We start from the raw sequence: 11,011 nt of genomic DNA, 5'->3' as shown, positions 1-11,011 counted from the left end.
CAGCGCACGTGGCAGAGACTGAGCCTCTGGTTACACAACAACCGGCACACGTGGCGCCCAGAGCGTCAGCGAGGCAAGCGCCGGACCTGGTGGCACCGCCACAGGCGGCACCAGCCCCCGCAGCACCAACGGTGCAGGGGCACCAGGCACGGAGCCTGCAGGCGCCGCAGGAAGCTACCCGCACGGCACCGCAGCTGATTGTGCCGAGTGCGGCACTGACAGCGGGGCCGAGATCCCCGGCACGGGAGGGGGCGGTGCCAGCCCCACAGGGGAGGGGCAAGGCGAAATCAAGAACCCAGCACCGCAGCCCATCTCTGGACAGGGCTGCGCTACTGTTAGCACCAAGCCCTCCCCCGTGATACACATGCCGCACCGAAGGCCTGTGTCTCCACTGGCTTATCCAGAACCTCCTTCTCTCTTCCTCCAACCAATGTCACCATGGCTTGGGCCACCTTCACCATTTCTGGGAGTGGATCCCCTGGAGTACTATCACAAGCCAGTTTCACCTCGATCTGTGTCATCGCGGAGGTCTCGCTCTCCCAGACATCGGGGGTATACACTCCGTGGGTGGTCCAGATCTCCACCGGACCCTTGCCCATGCTGCTATGGTTGTCCTCATCATGCTGGACACAGACACCGCAGGCCTACATCCAGGGGCAGGTCCCCCCCAGCCGCTCAATACCCCCGTGGACACTCTCAATTGGGGATGGAAACACAGCTGTCTCAAGGGGAGTTAGTTTTAGAACCCCGAGACTTTCCTTCACAATCCTCCAGGGAGCAAGTGTATCATTGACCGCAGGAGCCTGAGGGTTCGAGGGAGGTTTACCCCAGTGGTTCCTCCTCATCCTCCCCAGATGAGGCCATGGCCCCCGGGGATGTCTCCCCCCCGCCCCCGGATGACCTTAAGCAATTTCAGGAGCTATTTAAAAGGGTAGCTTTCACGCAAGACATTCAAACGGCAGAGGTGCAGGAGAAACATCACAAACTCCTGAAAAATTTGAGACCCCCGGCTTCATCCAAAATTGCTATTCCGCTGGACGAAGCCATTATGGAGTCAGCCACTACCATATGGCAGACTCCGGCCTCTATCCTGCCTACGAACAAGAGAGCGGATAAGAAGTACTTCGTCCCGGCAGAGAGCATGGAGTTCCTCTTTAATCACCCACAACCAAATTCTTTGGTGGTCAAATCGTCCCAGCAGAGGTCGAAGGCTTCTCAGTACAAATCGGGGGGATCGGACAAAGATGCTAAGAAGCTAGAGCTGTGTGGCAGGAAGGTATATTCCTCTTCTACCCTGCTATTGAGAATGGCAAATTATGCGGCACACCTAGCAAACCATAATTTTGATAATTACTCCAGACTTACTCCCCTCATGGATTCACTTCCAGAAGACAAAAAGCTGGTGTTAAAGGAGATTGTTCAAGAGGGCTATGCAGCATCGCGGACGGGAGCCCAGATTGCCCTGGACGTGGCGGACATGGTGGCACGTTCAACGGCTACAGCAGTGGTCATGTGTAGAGAATCCTGGCTCCAGACATCTGGTATCCCTAGGGACCTACAGGCAAAGATCGTGGATCTTCCCTTTGATACACAAAGCTGTTTGCAGACTCAACTGACTCAGTCCTCCACTCCAGTAAGGACTCGAGAGCTACACTTAGAACCTTGGGCATTTATACTCCCCCATACAGGAAAAAAAAAAATTTATCCTCAGCAAAGACGCTACGCTTACCAACCACAGCGTGCTCAATATCAACGGGGCTATGACCAAGGGCGCCAGGGTGCTGGAGATCATAGCCATGGGTTACACGATCCCCTTCCAGTCGCTCCCACCGACGAAGCCTCCCGCCATGCCTCACCTCAGGGATGCTGCCCATGAGGCGAGGCTCAAGCAGGAGGTGGACCACCTGCTACTTCCTAACAGAGAAGAAAACAGGGGGCTGGAGGCCCATCTTAGATTTTCGGGGCCTCAACCGTTACTTGCACAAGCAACGTTTTCGGATGATCACAGTTGCCTCGATACTCACGGCACTGGACGATGGAGACTGGTTTGCAGCCCTCAACTTACAAGATGGTTACTTTCATATAACAATCCACCCGGCACACAGACGCTTCCTCCGCTTCACGGTCGGCAAGGAGCACTTCCAGTACAGGGTTCTTCCGTTCGGCCTCTCCTCAGCCCCCAGAGTCTTTACCAAAACCCTGGCAGTGGTGTCAGCCTACCTGCACAGACAGGGGGCATTTATTTTCCCATATCTGGACGACTGCCTGCTGAAAGGGGCCTCGAAGGCAGAGCTCTTACGCATGATACACGTCACAGTGGACACGTTTTCTTCGCTGGGCCTAGTTGTCAACCTCGCAAAGTCAAAGACCGAACCCACACAAGATATAGAGTTCATAGGGGCACGCATAAACTCTATCATAGCAAGGGTGTACCTACCCGACGCCCGCTTCCACGCCATCAGTTCGCTGGTGCAAGTCATCACATACAGCCCCACGGTGCCAGTCTGAACGTGCTTACAGCTGCTGGGCCACATGGCGGCAGTGACATTTGTGGTACAGAATGCCAGGTTACACATGCGAAGCCTGCAGCATTGGCTGGCAAGCATTTACAAACCGGCATCCCACACTGTCCACAGGGTGGTGTCGCCCACGACAGAGGTGCGCAGATCCCTGGCGTGGTGGGAAAACCCCAAGAATCTGCTAGTGGGGGTGCCCTTTCACCAACCACGAATTTCTATTTTTCTTACAACCGACGCCTCCCACATAGGATGGGGAGCGCACATCGGCGACAAGGTGACGCAAGGGCTATGGTCCCCTTCGGAACAGACACTGCACATAAACATACTGGAGCTCAGAGCAGTGTTCAATGCCTGCAAACATTTTCGAGATTACCTACGTGGCAAAGTAGTCGGGATCAATACCGCCAATACCTCCACTATGTTTTACATCAATTGACAAGGAGGAGCACGATCCCATGCCCTATGTGCGGAAGCAGTCTGATTGTGGAACTGGTGGATCGCCAACAACATAACGTTGAAAGCCTCATATTTGCCGGGCGCTCACAACATGAAAGCAGATCAGCTGAGCAGGCGCTTCGCACTCACGCATGAATGGCAGATCCACTCCAATCTGCTACAGCGCATTTTTCGTACATGGGGGTTTCCCCAGATCGATCTGTTTGCCACCCAGTACAACAAGAAGTGTCCCCTGTACTGCTCCAGGACAGGAGTGGGGCGATGGTCCCTGGGGGACGCATTCATGATTTCATGGAGGGGCCCCCTACTTTACGCGTTTCCCCCCACAGCGCTTATCCACAAGGTTCTGCAGAAAGCCAGAAGGGAGAGAGCTCGCATGATACTCATAGTCCCAACTTGGGATCGGCAGCAATGGTTTCCCTTGCTTCTGCGCATGTCGGACCGCCCACCGCTTCCTCTACCGGTGGCGCCGGACTTACTCATGCAGGCTCAGGGGTCCATAGTGCACCCACACCCTCAGGGTCTGCGTCTACAAGCATGGCTAATCCATGGCTCAGCTCCTTAGAGAGCATGTGTATGGAGGAAGTACAACAAGTCCTGGAATGTAGCCGAAGGACCTCCACCAGGAGGACTTACAAGCAGAAATGGACTCGATTTACAGCCTGGTGTTCCACCAAGCAGTTAGCTCCCCTTGACGTTCCTATACCTGTAATACTAGAATACTTATTGGACCTCAGAAGAGGCGGGCTTTCTCTATCCTCGCTAAAGGTCCACCTCGCTGCTATATCAGCCTTTCAGCATACAGAGGAAGGGCCCACTGTATTCGCCCATCCTATCGTTACAAGGTTCTTGAAGGGGCTGGTAAACCTGTACCCTCCTCGAAAACCGCTTCCACCATCGTGGAATTTGGACTTGGTGCTCAGCACGCTATCGGGTCCACCTTTCGAACCATTAGCCACAGTTTCCCTACGTCTCCTTACGATGAAAACAACCTTCCTCCTTGCAATTACGTCAGCCTGCAGGGTGAGTGAGCTCGCAGCAGTGATGCCAACGCCGCCCTGCACAGTATTCTCAAAGGAGGTGGTAACCTTAAGGCTGCACCCAGCCTTTGTTCCAAAAGTTTCTTCAGAGTTCCATCTTAACGAACCAATAGTTTTACCCTCGTTTTACCCGAAGCCTCACAGCTCCAGCAAGGAGGCACGCCTGCATCTCCTGGATGTGAGGAGGGCGTTGGCCTTCTACATAGACAGAACTAAGTCCTTCCGGAAAACAGAGAGGCTTCTAGTCTCTCTTGCTCCCAGGTCAAAGGAGAAGGTCTCTCTTCACACAGAATCTCAAAGCACATTGTGTCCTGTATAAAAATGTGCTACGAGCTTCGAAAGACTCCTTTGCTGGCCCCGCCCAGGGCTCACTCCACCAGGGCAGTGGCGGCGTCAACAGCTTTCTTCAAGAGCATCGCGTTAAAAGACGTGTAGAGCAGCGACCTGGTCGTCCTACGACACCTTCGCCAAGTATTATGCCCTACATCGGGTATTCGAAGAGGATACCCATCTGTCGACAACAGTCCTCTCGGGTGCAAGCTGCACGTAAACTGATTACCCACCTCCTTACTTGGGTTACTGCTGGGTAGTCACCTATTGTGGAGCACCCACGGGGACCACTCGAAGAAGAAAGAAAAGTTACTCACCTGTAGTAACGATGGTTCTTTGAGATGTGTCCCCGTGGGTGCTCCACCACCCGCCCATCCTCCCCGCTTCGGATCTCTGTCTAGTGTTTTTCAGGAGCATTCAAGGCGGTTGGTCAAGGAACTGGCGGGGACTGGATCGCGCACGTGGCCGGGGGCGCGCGGGGGAGCGGCGCGTGCCGGCGCATGCGCGATCCAGGAAAAACTGCTGGAAGATTTCCAATCTGTGGTGCCGGGCGAGCCCGACACCTATTGTGGAGCACCCACGGGGACACATCTCGAAGAACCATCGTTACTACAGGTGAGTAACTTCTCTATATATTCCCACAATGCACTACTGCAACAGATGATGTTCACCAATTTGAGGGTGGCAGCAATGAGCCAACTTTGTGAGGAGCATGTGGGAGGTGAGGATGGTCAAATTTGAACTTATTAATTCCAGAATTACAAAACTGATATTAATTAAGTCGAATTTATCTCATAGTGTAGATGCAGCCCTAGACCAGTGACTAGGAAGTAAAAAGATTTCAAGACTTAATTTCCATTTATCCAGATCTTTAATTTACACAGACTTTTAGCCATGCAACTGGCTCTCATTGGAATCATTCAGCCAAAAATCCAAGCAGTGGTTGAAAATGGAATACTAACTGTGCAAAGCAATACTAATATATGCACATTCTGTTTTCAGGATGCTATCCATCATTACACTGATTTGATTTCTGAGGAGGAAAAGCTGTAGGAGTAGGAGTAGGAATACTGCTTTCTCTTCACCAGCAAAACCCTTCCCAATGCAAGAGGAAAATGAAGTGGAGATCCACATAAATAACCTTGTCTACTCAAACTACTCACCTATATAATATTTTTCTCTTATGGGTTCCATCTGGTACTGACTCTTGTCAGAACAAGATACGAACTATGAGCCCAGTTGGAAGAAGTTAATTTTAATGGTAAATGTACATAAATATTGATTTCATTATGTACGTCCAAGCCAATAAGATATTTGTATCAGTGATAATTTATAGTTAAGCACAATATAAAGAACACTGCTTGACAACTTTGAATTTTATTTAAGGATATTTCTTTTATAAATTGTTATATGTGATGCTGAAACCCCCATAATTTCATGCAACAATGAAAATTTAAATTAATAAAAAATGTTAGAAGTGCTTAATAAGAATTGAATTCTGCCAAATGTAACTATCAGCATCTAGGAGGTTTCTCTGCGGTCCCATATAACTACAATAAACTAATTCACATCCAACATTCTATTGCCCAGAACTTTCAAATAACCAGTATTTTAACCATAAGTAAATTTCAGTTATGTTTTCCATAAGTACAATATAGTGAAAGTAAATACAGATACAGCAACTATAGTATAAGTTTACAGTGTACAATACTACTGTTGCTGGTAATAAAGTACTCTGCATACATTTGTTTGTTTCTTAATATCTAATCTTGCTTTTCTTTTGTGTTATGCAGTGGTAGGCATACATCTCTATTATCCAGAATATTTGAATATCCAGCAACCTCCTGGTCTCAGGGCTACCAGATATGGAAGAGTTTACTATAGATGGATCACTGATTTAATCTAGTATGACATTTCTCAGCTTAAAAATGTTTAAATCTCCAGCACAGAGAAACAGGTCTAAAGGGCCAGAGAAATTTCTCCCTACACCCCTTTTGAAATATTGCAAGCTAATAGAAAAATGTTGATTTACACAAACTCTGTTCAGCTGGAAGATCCTTTTAAAAGAATTATTGTGGCAGGTGACTGCATACAGAAGCGGCTGGTCACATATGTGCCTCAGTGTTCTGTCTTGTTCATTGTGAAAGCTCTGGGTGACAGCAGAGCAGGGCTGCATGCTGTCTGTTCCTGCAGCAGCTGCAGCTTTTCTTCCTTTAGTGATCAGAAAATGTAATGCTGTTAACATGCCTCAAATAAGAAGAATGTGCTCTAGTTAGGGCTGTTCTGAGTAAATCTGAGTGCACGTAAATGAAATCTAGTTCAATGGGCAGGAGAAGGCTTCAGCATCTGCCTCCTTGTTTCTAAATTCATTACAATGAAGGAGATGCTCCATGTTTAACATAATTTATTTTTTAACATGTTCTTATCTGTTGCCACTGAGAGTTTGCTTATCTTTGGACGTAAAGCTCACTTTAAAGATTTTCATGTTCCTATGCTTAGTTTATCTAGTTGATGTGAAAGATTAATCTTCACCTGAAATGTTAGGTAAGTGAAAGGGCTGTAGGGAAGTGATTTTCTTGTATGTTGTGCAGAAAATTATTGTAATCATTGTCTGTTTTATATATTTGGTTTATTGCTCATTTAGACACAATTTCTGTTAAAAATACTTGCAGTTCATTTTGAAAATACAATTTTAAAATTATTTTGTTGAGATCGCAACACCTACTCAGTGCCAATTAGGAAAGAAGTCATTTTATGTACTGATATCTAAAGTTGTCCCACCATCAGCATTTTCTCTCCTTGCCATGTGCATGTGACTTTCATTTGATGTGAACATAGGTAATGTTCATGTGCATCAAGACAAATCACCCCCCTAGTGGTCATTGACCAATTTAGTGGTTTCACTCCCCACCGCAATTTACATTCCTGTGGGAAACACTCCTCCCACAGCAAGTAGACTAATCATTTCAAAGGGGTTGGAAGATGTTAAGTGAGTTGTGACTAAAGCTACATATAACAGAGTAGCAAAATCAACGTTTTGTCGGGGAGGGTATTACTAGCTGTACCTGGGCTTAAGAGGATGCAAATACCTGGCTTGTTGTGTTTAGATTTAGAGGGCACTTCCTTTCTGACTACAGATACATCTGTTCTCCACTATGCTGCAATCAGTCTTAAAAGTGTTGACTACACTTATTTAAATCTGGCAGGTTATAGTTGCTTTCATACTAAGTAGCAAAAATACTCATGTAAGACTACTCCAATGAGCTCCTAACTAGCCTTCTTTTGAAACTGATCCAGAGGTTGCAACAGTTACAAAACAGTTGCTCATAAAAGCTGCATCTACACTACCTGATAAATTTGAATATAAGGCAGTTAGCTCAATATTACCATGTGACTGTCTTCATTGTAAATACCATTAGCTCAATGTAGGGTGCACTAATCTTGAGATTACAAAATTGCAGTTACCTGACTGGTATAGCATCAAGCTTGAATTCAGAAGTTTGATTAAAGGCCAGTGTGGAAGCGCCACATCTTAAAATCGAATTTAGTAGCCTCCAGAGGTATCCTGTGTGTCACCCACAATGCCCCTCTCATTGCTCTGCTCTGGCCGCTGCTCTCCAGTAAGAGGAAGACTGTGAATTGCCAAGCGGGAGCAGCGAGATTTTTAGCTGTGAGCTCCTGTTAGTATGAGAGCCTGAGAAATATCTGTCTTTGCTATTAGTGCTGTGAGAGCATCTGGCATTCAAATAGCCCCACAGGGCTCTGTCTGTACAGTTGCTATTTTTTTCTGCACTGTCTGGTGTCAGCCCATGCACCACTGTACCACGTGTCAACAAGGCAGTGGCAGGGGTCCAACTTGCATAACACACCAAGAAACTTCTTCTTAGTGGTTTATATTTCCTCCCCCACAGGTGCCACACAGTCTGGGTCTTTCCTGTGCTTATAGACACATCATGTGGGTAGCCTCCAACCCAGTGAAAGGATGTGCCTGCCATTTGGTGCTGACCAAGCTGCCAGTCACACATTTAGGACTCCAAGGGTGGGAAAGATATTTGGGGGCTTTGCTGCCCCCATGGAGAAGTCTCCCCCAGCAGCTAAGATACTGAGGGCTTTGCTGCTGATGTGAGGACATTTCCTCTGGTTGCTCAGACACTGGGGGTTTTGCTGCTGCCAAGGGGGAGTCTCCCCCGGCAGCTAAGATACTAGGGGATTTGCTGTCACCATGGGAAAGTTTCCCACGGTTGGCTAAGATACTGGGGGTTTTGCTGCTGTTGTGGAGAAAGGACCGTTTCAACTAGACCTCCCCAAACCTCCCACCTCCGCTGATACTGGGGTTTGCTGCTGCTGTGGGGATGTCTCCCCCAGTGGCTACGATACTAGGGGATTTGCTGCTGTTGTGGAGAAAGGACCATTTCAACTGCCCCCCCGAACCTCCCACCTTTGCCGATACTGGGGCTTGCTGCTACTGGGGGGAAGTCTCCCCTGGTGGCTAAGATACTAGGGGCTTTGCTACTGCTGTGGAGATGTCTCCCCCAGTGGCTAAGATACTAGGGGCTTTGCTGCCATCGTGGAGAAGGACCATTTCAACTGGCCCCCCCACTGAACCTCCTACCTTCACTGATACTGGGGATTGCTGCTGCTGGGGGGAAGTTTCCCCTGACACCTAAGATACATGGGGCCTCTGCTACCAGGAAAAAGTCTCCCCCTGTGGCTAAGACACATGGGGCCCTGTTACCACCAGGGAAAAGTCTCCCCCCAGCGGCTAAGATACACAGGCCTTGTTACCACCAGGGAAAAGTCTTCCCCGGTGGCTAAGAAATTCGGTGTTTTGCTGCTGCCATGGAGAAGGACCACCTCAACTGGCCCCCACACTGACCCCACCCTTTCCAATAGCAGGGCTTGCTGCCACTGGGGGAAAGTTTCCCCAGGTGGCTAAGATACATGGGGACCTTTGCTGCCAACGGGGAAAAGGCCATAACAGGGCTTGCTGCCACTGGAGGGAAGTCTCATGAACTGAGGGGCTGATTCTCCATGAAGGGACCATGTCAACTGGGCCCTCAGTGCTTGCCCCACCCAATCCCAAAAACAAGAGTTGCCCCCTCCCCATCAATGAGATTTGGGGCTTCCACCATCACCTTATTATTACCTATAGTTACATTCTTTCTGTGTTGCTCTGTTTTGTTCCAATGAGCCCAGTTGAGAACACGGTCATTGCACAGAAGCCTTACAGTGCACCAGAAAGTCAAAGACTCTCTCCAACAGAAATGTAATAAGGTGGGGAACCAAAAACTCTTTTTTCCTGCACTTTTCTATCCTCTTTCTCTTCACTTTAAAAAAACAGTCTGGGCCCCTGCATTATTTCCAGGAATCAGCATATTTTCAGGAATCAGGAGTGGAATGAGGAAAATGCAATGTGGGAAGATGATGGCAAGACCAGCAAGCATACCCAGAATGCTACGGGGACGAGGGAACTGTGGGATAGCTTCCCACGATGCACTGCTGCAACAGTCAATGTTAGCCAATTTGAGTGGGACAGCAATGAGTCAACTTTGTGAGGAGTATGTGGAAAGTGAGGATGGTCAAATTCAAACTTATAAATTCCAGAATTAGAAAATCGATATAAATAAGTTAGAATTTATCTCATAGTATAAACACCGCCTTATTGTTTAGGACAACAGAAAAGAAGCTGGTCAGGCTATTTTTCTGTTCCAGGTTTAGCTCCCCATACAAAAATGAAATAATTCAGTCTTAGCAGCAGTATATAACTGCATATACTAATTCTATAGTCAGCCCTTCATTGGCAAGGTAACTGCAATGGTGGTGGCAAGGCAATTCTGGCATATCTGGAATCCTTGGGTTCCCTTGGTATTTCTCACGTGTGTTTCAAGCTAACCTCTGTCATTGGTCTGCTAGCAATGGACAATAGTCAGCTGTTCCAGTTAATTCTTTTGACAACAGCCCTTGATAACAATTGAGATTTTGTTGAGTCATCTATGCCCTCTGATAAGAAAGCACAGCACTGTATTTGAATAGTATTTCTACCCTTTAGAGAAAGTTCAGAGAATAGTGACAGCTAATTATCCATCAGATATATACACACACAGAGATTACATCGGAACACAAGGACAGAGGACTGGGCCATCAGGTCCAGATCTCTGCTACTGTTGACAACTCCACCGTAGAATGGTGCTTATAGACTTTATTGTGTGATTCGGTATTTCAGCATGCAACCCTTCCTCCACTTCAACATGTATCTAAGATATTTTGGGCTGGGTGGCCACTGTGCAGATTGCATAAAGCTTTAAATTTCTTTAATTGAAGCAAAAGTGAGATGTCCAATTTCCCAGTGCTTTGCCAAGCATCTGAAAGCAAGCAGGCTGAAGCCCAATCCAATAAAAAAGAGATCATGCCTTTTACCTAAAGGAGCAGTCACATGGATGTGCTGGATTCTGTGAATCCTAGTAAACAGTGATGATCAGAAGCGCAATTCTTCATCTATTTTTAGTTTAATTTCTTTGTTTTCATCTCCATATTGCAGCATCTCCCAAAGTGAGGTCCACGGCCCAGTACCGGTCCTTGGAAAAAAAATACCGTTCCTTAAAAAATATGCAAATTATTGCTATGTACCATTATTACTGTGAATAAATAATAAACAGTGAACATTTA

At 47.5% G+C, this 11,011-nt stretch overlaps 1 long non-coding RNA gene across 4 annotated transcripts in view; it reads right to left on the bottom strand.

The window, feature by feature from the left end:
* Window positions 1–5,045: 5,045 nt before the first annotated feature.
* LOC142016631 (uncharacterized) overlaps window positions 5,046–11,011 on the bottom strand; it is a 505,011-nt gene continuing 499,045 nt past the window's right edge. For all 4 annotated transcript variants that reach the window (XR_012646339.1, XR_012646340.1, XR_012646338.1 and 1 more), the window contains one exon: window positions 5,046–10,920. This is a non-coding gene — a long non-coding RNA (uncharacterized LOC142016631). The remainder of the gene's footprint in view (window positions 10,921–11,011) is intronic.

This window comes from Carettochelys insculpta, chromosome 8, assembly GCF_033958435.1.
Source record: "Carettochelys insculpta isolate YL-2023 chromosome 8, ASM3395843v1, whole genome shotgun sequence".
Taxonomy (NCBI): Eukaryota; Metazoa; Chordata; order Testudines; family Carettochelyidae; genus Carettochelys; species Carettochelys insculpta.
This window is presented reverse-complemented; position numbering and strand designations above follow the sequence as displayed.